General features: G+C 47.8%; 1 long non-coding RNA gene across 1 annotated transcript; it reads right to left on the reverse strand.

Annotated features, from left to right (window-relative positions):
• Positions 1–951: 951 nt before the first annotated feature.
• Positions 952–7,214, reverse strand: LOC132655147 (uncharacterized). The gene is made up of 3 exons (XR_009592791.1): positions 7,122–7,214; positions 5,824–6,065; positions 952–1,183 (listed from the first exon to the last, which is right to left on the reverse strand). It is a non-coding gene; the product is annotated as an uncharacterized LOC132655147 (long non-coding RNA).
• Between the last annotated feature and the right edge of the window lie 991 nt (positions 7,215–8,205).

The following is an 8,205-nucleotide window of genomic DNA, read 5'->3' on the forward strand; positions in this document are numbered from 1 at the left end:
CATGCACGCGTCCTTTTAGCCCACCTTCCCTTGGGTGCGCCCACACTTCCCACTGAAATTGGGACTGTGCTCTGCTATTTAAATATATATATATATATTTACCTGTATTTGTGTGTGTTTGTGGGAGGGGGCTGGATATACAGTTGCCTTCAGGTGCCAGAAGAGGGCATCAGGCCCTGCCCGAGCTGGAGTTATAGGCAGTTGTGAGCCACCCAGAGTGAGTGCTCAGAACCAAACTCAGGTTCTTGTCAAAAGCAGCAGCCACTCTGCACCACTCAGCCATCTCTCCAGCCCGTGCGCTATCTGCTTTGTGGCTGTCTGGCCATTCCTTGTTTGATTAATAAATATTCTTCCACACCCACCAGACAGGTGGCCGTGGCGCACACCTTTGATCACTGCAGCCGGGAGGCAGGGGCAGTCAGATCCCCGAGTCTGAGGCCAGCTTAGTCTACAAATCGAGTTTCAAAACAGCCTGGGGCTACACAGAGAAACCCTGTTTCAAAAAATAAACGAACAAACAAAAAACCCAAACATTCTTCCACCATCAATTGTAATAGCTCCATGGTATTCTATGATGTACAGAAAATATAATTTTTTCTAAGCCCACATTAATATTGCCTCAATTTTAGGTCTCTCTTTTTCTATACAAAGGAAATGTATCTTTTTTTACTTATTTAATTTTATTTTATGTGCATTAGTGTGAAGGTGTCAGATCCCTTGGAATTGGCATTACAGACAGTTGTGAGCTGCCATGTGGGTGCTGGGAATTGAACCCAGGTCCTTTGGAAGAGCAGACAGTGCTCTTAACCACTGAGCCATCTCTCCAGCCCCTTTAGGTCTCATTTTAAAAAATCATTGCTATGAATATAATAATATCAACATCTTTATTAAAAAAAAAAAAAAAAACATTCACTAACTCCTTAGGAGAAGGAAAAAGAATTAGGCCAAAGAAATACTGACTTGTAAAGTTTCTGTGCTCATTTGATACATTAATTAATCAATCAATTAATTAATTAATTAGCTGCATGAATCAGAGCTAGGGTAAGAAAGCCAGGGAGACCTGGATTCTCCAGGCCTCCAATCCTGAGCCTATCTCGCCAGGTAGTCCCCGCATGAAGGAAACGGCCAGTTGGAGGCTCTGCTGCAGAGACCCTTGGGAAAAATTCTCTTCATCTTGTTGAGACTGCAAAACATAGAGCAAAAAAAAAAAAAAAAGTGAGAGCAGGAAAAAGTGCAAATAGTCACAATAATAGCCTGTCACCAATTCATGGCCTGCGGTGGGGCAGAGGCAACCCTTGGCTTCTGTTTCCGTGAGTCTCTGTGTACACACACACACACACACACACACACACACACACACGTACGTCTTTGCTGCAGTGCCCTTTCAGGAGTAACTTGAGTCCTCAACGTTGACCTTTTCCTCAGAAACTCATTGAAAAACGAATTAAGGAACTCACCCCTTTGTGTGCAGGAGCCAAGAAGGGCATGACAGTCACCCGACCCTTCCCATGTGCCTTGACCTCTGTTCTCTCTCTCCCCCAGCTCTGCCCTATGACATCAGCGACAGGGTGACATTCTCCTACCTGTCTGTGCCTGCCTTCACCAACCCCTCTTCCCTGCCTCTGTGACGCACAGTGTCCCTGGAGAGTCATCACAGAACAAAAACAAAAACAGCAAAGAAAAACACCAAACCTTCCTTTTGCCGCGCCTGACCCCTCAACCATGGCTGGCCCCCACAACGGGGGTTCTTTGTTTCTAATACTAGAAATGAAATTGCTTTTTCTTTTTTTAAAATTTCGTTTCACTTCTGCTATTTTACACAGAGGTGACGCCAGCAACCTCAGCACTGAACCTATCTTAATCTTAATCCGGGTTTATTTTCGGAACTCTAGACTGTTGGTCCAAACTGCCCAAATAAGTAAGGAGCAGGGAGAGAACGAATTGTCGTACAGTGTTGGAGAGAACCGCTCAAACGCCACGTTCTCACAGACGGTGAAACTCAAGTTTTGTGCAGTTTAGCGGCTTGGCCAAAATCAAGGTGCTACATATCAAGACCTGGACTCAAAACCAGGTCTCACACAAAAGTCACAGTTGGGCTGATGAGATGAGTCAGTGATAGTAAAGGCAATTGCCACCACGCCTGGGGGACCTGAGTTCAATTCCTAGGTATCACCCAGACCAAGGAGCAAACTGACCCCTCCAAGCTGTTCTCTCACCTCCACATTTGAGCTCATAAACATGAGCTCAAATAAACACATAAACATGAGTGTGCGCACAGACACTCGCACACACACTAAAAGAGGGGGGCAGTTGCGTGGAGCCCCCACCCCTACTCACTCTCGACCCTGCCCTTCCTTCACCCATAACTAACTGACTGGAATTCAGCTGAATTCGTCTTCCCCTGCGTGTTTCCATTATCTCTGCCCCAGCTAACCATCTCCTATGCTTTGCCCTTTTCTGCTTTGAAACAAAAATAGGGCCAATCACAGAAGGCTCTGGAATGTTAATGTTTGGTTTCACACACACACACACACACACACACACACACACACACACACACACACCGTCTCCCATTTAAGATTCTGGCTACTTTCCTGTTAGGCAAGGGGGTGAAATGAGGACCCCATGAGGGCAAAGGAGAAGCTCACTGGCCCTGCAAGCTACACAGGGCTCCTCCTTTGGGATCCCAACTGCTCCCATTGAGGAATTCAATGTCACCAAGCCGATGCTACCTCACCTGCCAGTTGGTAACAAGATGCCCATCTGGCAGGGTGGAGGAGAGACCCAGATGAAATAACACATTGGTTATTTTTTTCACGTCACCATGACAAAACACCCGATGCAAGCAGCTTAGAGAAGGGAAGGTTTCTGAGAGTTCAGTCCAAGGTCACTCAGATTCCCTGCACCTGGCAGAATATCATGGTGGCAGGAGCTTGCGGCAGAGGAGAAGCCATTTGCTTCGTGGCTGGCAGGAAAGCAGGGAGGGAAATGCCAGCACTCCCCGGTCTCTCCCTTCAGCTATGGGGCAGAACCCCAGCTTGTGAGTGATGCCGGCATTTCAAGGTGGGTCTTCCTCTCTTTGTTAATCGCCTCTGCAAACATCTTCACAGACACACCCAGAGGTGTTTGCCACCAGTCTCTTAGGTGATTCTAAACTTGACAGTGAAGAATAACCATCAAAGACAGGGGAAAAGAAAAGGCCCGGGTCAGAGTCAAGCAACTTAAAAATGTCTCCTCCTCTCCCTGTCTCCCTTGCCTGGGAGGCTGCTGGGCTGAAAGAGGCTTTCCTAGCTCTCTCAGAGGAGACTCCATTACATTCATTCAGACATCCTGCAACATTGTGTGACCTGAGCAAGAGCATCTGTCAATCTAATGGACTATTGCATTAAAGGGTGTTTTACCACACTTGAAAATACCTGTAAAAAATACCAAAATTGCAGAAATATTTTCTCATGAAGAGCTGAGGAACCATGTAAAAATTTAGACTTTAGAAGGAAAAAAAAAAGACTTGCTTTTGTCTTATGTGTGTATTTAGCTTGCATGTAGGCATGTGCACTACATATGTGCCTAGAGCCTGTGGAGATCGGAAGAGGGCAACAGATCCTCTAGAATAAAGTTATGTGAGCTGCCAAGTGGGTGCTGGGAACTGAAGCCAGGTCCTCTGCAAGAGCAACAAGGGCACTTAGCCACTTAGCCGTCTCTCTGGCCCCTAAATTTAGAATATTAACACTCCTTGGAGATAGATCGATGGATGGAGAGAGAGAGTGCACACCATAATTCCCTCCTTCTACCCAGTGGCCTACGCATCTTAGAATGTCTTTCGTGAGCAGCAGCCCCAGGCCATAGCTTAGGGCAGAGTTAAACTATAGCACAGCTGGGTAGCCCTGAAGGAGGCTCAGGATAAATAATCTGAGTGAAGAATTGGGGTTAGAGTGTGGTGGGGCATAGCCCGAAGACACAGACCATGGGCCCAACTTCCACCTGTCAGAAGGGAGGGAGAAAACCGGAGATGGCCTCAAAGGTCTGAGCCCGCTACTGCCCCTGAGCCCAATGGAGTATCCACAGCATGGCCCCTCTGCCTGTCCCTTTAGACGAGGATACACGCTGTGAGCTGGAGCCACGGCGAACATCTGTGTCAAGCCTTAAACCTAAAATTTGAAAGGAAATTATACTCCCCCCCCTTTTTATTTTTCAGTAATGGAGGTTGAACTCAAGGCCTTTTGCAAGCTAGACAAGTGTTCTCCCGCCAAACCATAATCCCTGCTTTCTTCATAGGATTTTTTTTTTTTCCTGGAGACAGCGTCTGGCTAAACCGACCTCGCTGCCTTTAAACTCACTCTGTAGCTGTGACAATCCCCATAGTGGAGAGTTCCCCTTGTCTCAGCCTTCCAGAGCCGGAGGCCTGTGCCACCAGGCTTTCGGAAATTCAGTCAATTGCGATCATCTGTTTTTAACACCTGCAAGGTGGGGCCCAAGTAGGGAGAGATTTCAACGCGCATACGGTAGTGTTTACACTCCGAATGTCTTCTGTTGTTGTTGTTGTTCTTCTTCTTCTTCTTCTTCGCTTTAAAAGTCTTTGGTCCAAAAATTATAGGTAGAAAAACAGACGGGTGGTTCTCGAAGGCTGAGAGTAGAGGACGGTGTAGACTACAGAGGGGATTCAAGGGGAATCTTGCTTCCGAGAGTGTTCAGACAAGTATAAGCGTCTAGGGGAGGGAGGGAATGAAACGAAATAGAAGCCCTAGAACCATATACTTGGATGGGTGAAGGTTGCTATAGGTAAATTATACTTTAAAATTATGTAATAATTTTTTTTTTCCCTCCAAGCCTCCTTTAAAGAAAGCTGTGGGAATTTCAAAGGGGAGTATATAAAGGCTTATGAATTAAGTTCCTTGGCCGTGACGTTCAGGGCGAGACGGTGTGGCAGCCATCTGCTGTGTTGGTGGCTGTTGGGCATCACACCGGTAGCCTGGCTTTCTGCAGGGAATTCCCTTGTTCTTATTGCGCCTCACCATGAAGTCAAGAACGCGCGAGCGCCCCGCCCAGGCACGTGACCCGCCCTCCGCCAATCAGAAGCACGTGTGCAGATTTTACTTAAGCAAGGGGAACTTAATGTGTGGAGCCTAGGGCTGTGCGGAGCTTCCATTTTGGGGGACTTTGGAACAGCAGAAGTGTTTTAGCTCTGGGGCGGTCAGTGATTGTGAAACGGAGTTCCTCGTTTAAAGACCTGGGTGGGGAGTTCCATTCTCAGCTACTGGCCCTAAGCCTCCTTTGGGAAAGTCCTTAACTTCTCCAGCTCTGTATTTCCTCATCTCTAGAATGGGCACCATGACGACGCTTACCTCGAGGTGGTGTTGTGAGATGAAATGATGTGATCTGGGGTCTGGCTGACCTGACCATACGTATTGAGTGAGCACTAGCTCCCATCCTTGCTCGCTCTCTCAGATCCTGGAAATGGATGATGACATGCCTCGCTTTCCGGAAGCTCCCTGAAGGCCAGGCTGTGGTCCTTCACCCAAGCCTGGACGGTTTATCAGAGAAGAGTCACTGTAAACTTTGCTCATCAGCCAAACTGGTGCCAGCTTTTGGAAGCAGGGGCCAAGGACCACATAGAAATATGCTTCACTGAGCTTCCCTCTTCTGCCCACTTTCTCCCTAGTCTTTCGTGAGTTCTAAGTGGCACCCATTGGAGGTCAAATCCATAGAGAAATATGCTTCTGTTTAACTCTACGTGTCTTTTGGTTGAGCACCAAGAATATACCAAGTGCCGTGTTAAACAGGTAAGAAACGGATAAGGTACCCAGTAGAGAGGAAGAAAAATACCTGGAGAAGCCTGTGAAACCTCAATGGCAGTGCAAGGGACAGCCGGACAGCACTTGGTAGGCCTGAGGCCTTCAGAAATTCTTCACAGCTCCGTTGTGTTCTTCAGGAAATTGGGGGGGGGGGGCTCTTTGAGCTAGATTTTTTTTTTAAGTGTATGAGTGTTTTGTCTTCCTGCATGTGTATGTGCCATGAGCATACCCGGTATCTTCGGAGAACAGAAGAGGACATCGGACACCCTGGAACTAGAATTATAGACAGTTGTCAGCTGCCATGTGGGTGCTGGGAACCAAACCTAGGTCCTCTGCAAGAGCAGCAAGTGCTCTTAACTGCTGAGCCTTCTCTTCAGCCCCCTAAAGTTGGATCTTGAATGGCAAGTTAAAAATTATGACAGAGGGAGAAGGAACCTGAGAGAAAAGTGTGTGGGAAAATTCCAGAAAAATGAAAGCCTTGGCCTGGAAGAGTTAGAGCACAAGGCAGATGCAGGTGAGAAGCCTAGGGAGATAGTTCCAAAGTGTTCAGTGGGCCAAGCTGAGAGGGGCTTTGAATGTCATGAGTGGTTGCAGGAGAGGAGGAAACAGACAGTGACCCCTTCAGCTACCACAGTGGAAGGAAGGAGAGGGAATCAGGACTCCCCCCAGTCTTTTCCTCCTGACCTACTGGGATTTCCTAAATGTGCAACATGGGCCTCCTGAGCCCACATGTCTCCAGGAGCTGATCAGCAGGGTCCCCCAAAGGTGACCCCTACTGACCAGATACGACAGCCAACCAGTATCCCCTACTTCAGTCCCCCAGATGAGGAAGTGAAAAGTAAGGACCCACAGAAAGCTATCTGGCCCAGCTGAGGTGAGACCTTCTTCACCACAGCAGACAACGCCAAGTGAAAACAAGCAACAGGACACTCGGGGTGTCTAAGTCAGTTTCTAGGTGTACAGTTGGGCACGCTGTGGCTGGGTGGGGGATAGAGTACAAACTTGAGCTTGCTAACCCATCACTTTGCCAGGAGACCAATCTCATCATTTCTTCCACTGTTCTCACCAGAGTTTCAGCCCAAACTTCTAAGCTCAGGGGCTTGCCACCTCCCTAAGGCAGAGGTCATCTCAGATGTCAACACTGGCTCTTACCAGAGGGTGAGAAGGCATTGGGATGAGCCCCAGGGCTGTAGCTTGGAGTTGTCATGACAACAGGGCAGTATAGCCAGATCTACCATCTCCCAAATGGCATGAGGTTTAGATGAGTAACTCTGAAAGAACAGACCCCACCCGTTTTCCTATTTACCATCTCTCAGACCCCCTGCTCACCTGTCCCCGCATCCCTCTCCTCAAGGACCTTAGCAACTTGAAAAACACAGACGCATACACCTCCACCTCTCCGTGTCCAACAATGAGCCCTCGCAGCAAAACAGGAAGCCTCTTCCTGCCAAGGCAAACCCGTTGTGTTCTCTCGGCTCACGTGTCGACAAGTACAGGAAACCACTACCCAGCCATGGCAACAGGTGTTGGGGCGACCCCAGGCTTCCCGCCAGCCTGTGCCCAGCACTCCTTCCCTTTTCTTCCTCCTAGAGAGTGTTCTCTTTGTGCGGGTCACTGTTGGGTGTCAACGTGACGGGGTCTACACTCACCTGGGCATGCCTGAGAGGGCGAATGTCTCCATCATCTTAAGTGAGAACTGAAGCTGTTACTTACTCCATCAGTGAGTGGCTGAGGGCCTCGGCTTGGGTCTTAGACTACAAAAAAAAAAAAAAAAAAAAAAAAAAAAAAAAAAAAAGGAGCAAGCTTGCAAGCTTTGTCTCCCTTCGTTTCCCCAACTGTAAATGCAGTATCATGGGCTGCCTCGGGCTCTTGCTGCCATGACTCCCCAACCATGATAAAGTGTATACTGGAGCTATAGACCAAATTAACCCTTTCTCCCTTAAATTGCTCTTGTCGAGGTATTTTTGTCACAGCAGCGGGCAAACAAACAACACTTCCTCCTTGCAACCCGCCAGCTCATATCTCTTCGCCCTTTGCCACTCGGAGACCAAAGACCCGATTCAGGCTTTGAAGCCTAAAAGTAAAAAATAATTTCAAAAAAAAATTCATCTTCCAAACACAGTTCCTAATGCTGGTGAGGCAACACAAGACTATTCCTGTGCTGAAATTTAGCAAGCTTCTTGGGTTTTCTTGGATCACAAAAGTCTAGGTAACGTGCGAGATCTCTCTCCAATTCCAGGTGTCCCTAAATGTATGCTAGATCTGCCTGTGAGGTTGCCTAGTCCCAAAGCCAAACTGATTGTCTTAGTTAAGGTTTCTATTGCCATGATAACAGACCATGACCAAAAGCTACCTGAAGAGGAAAAGGTCTTTTGGCTTATACTTTCACATCAATAGTCCAGTATCAAAGGAG

Source organism: Meriones unguiculatus, chromosome 7 (assembly GCF_030254825.1).
Source record: "Meriones unguiculatus strain TT.TT164.6M chromosome 7, Bangor_MerUng_6.1, whole genome shotgun sequence".
NCBI classification, from domain to species: domain Eukaryota; kingdom Metazoa; phylum Chordata; class Mammalia; order Rodentia; family Muridae; genus Meriones; species Meriones unguiculatus.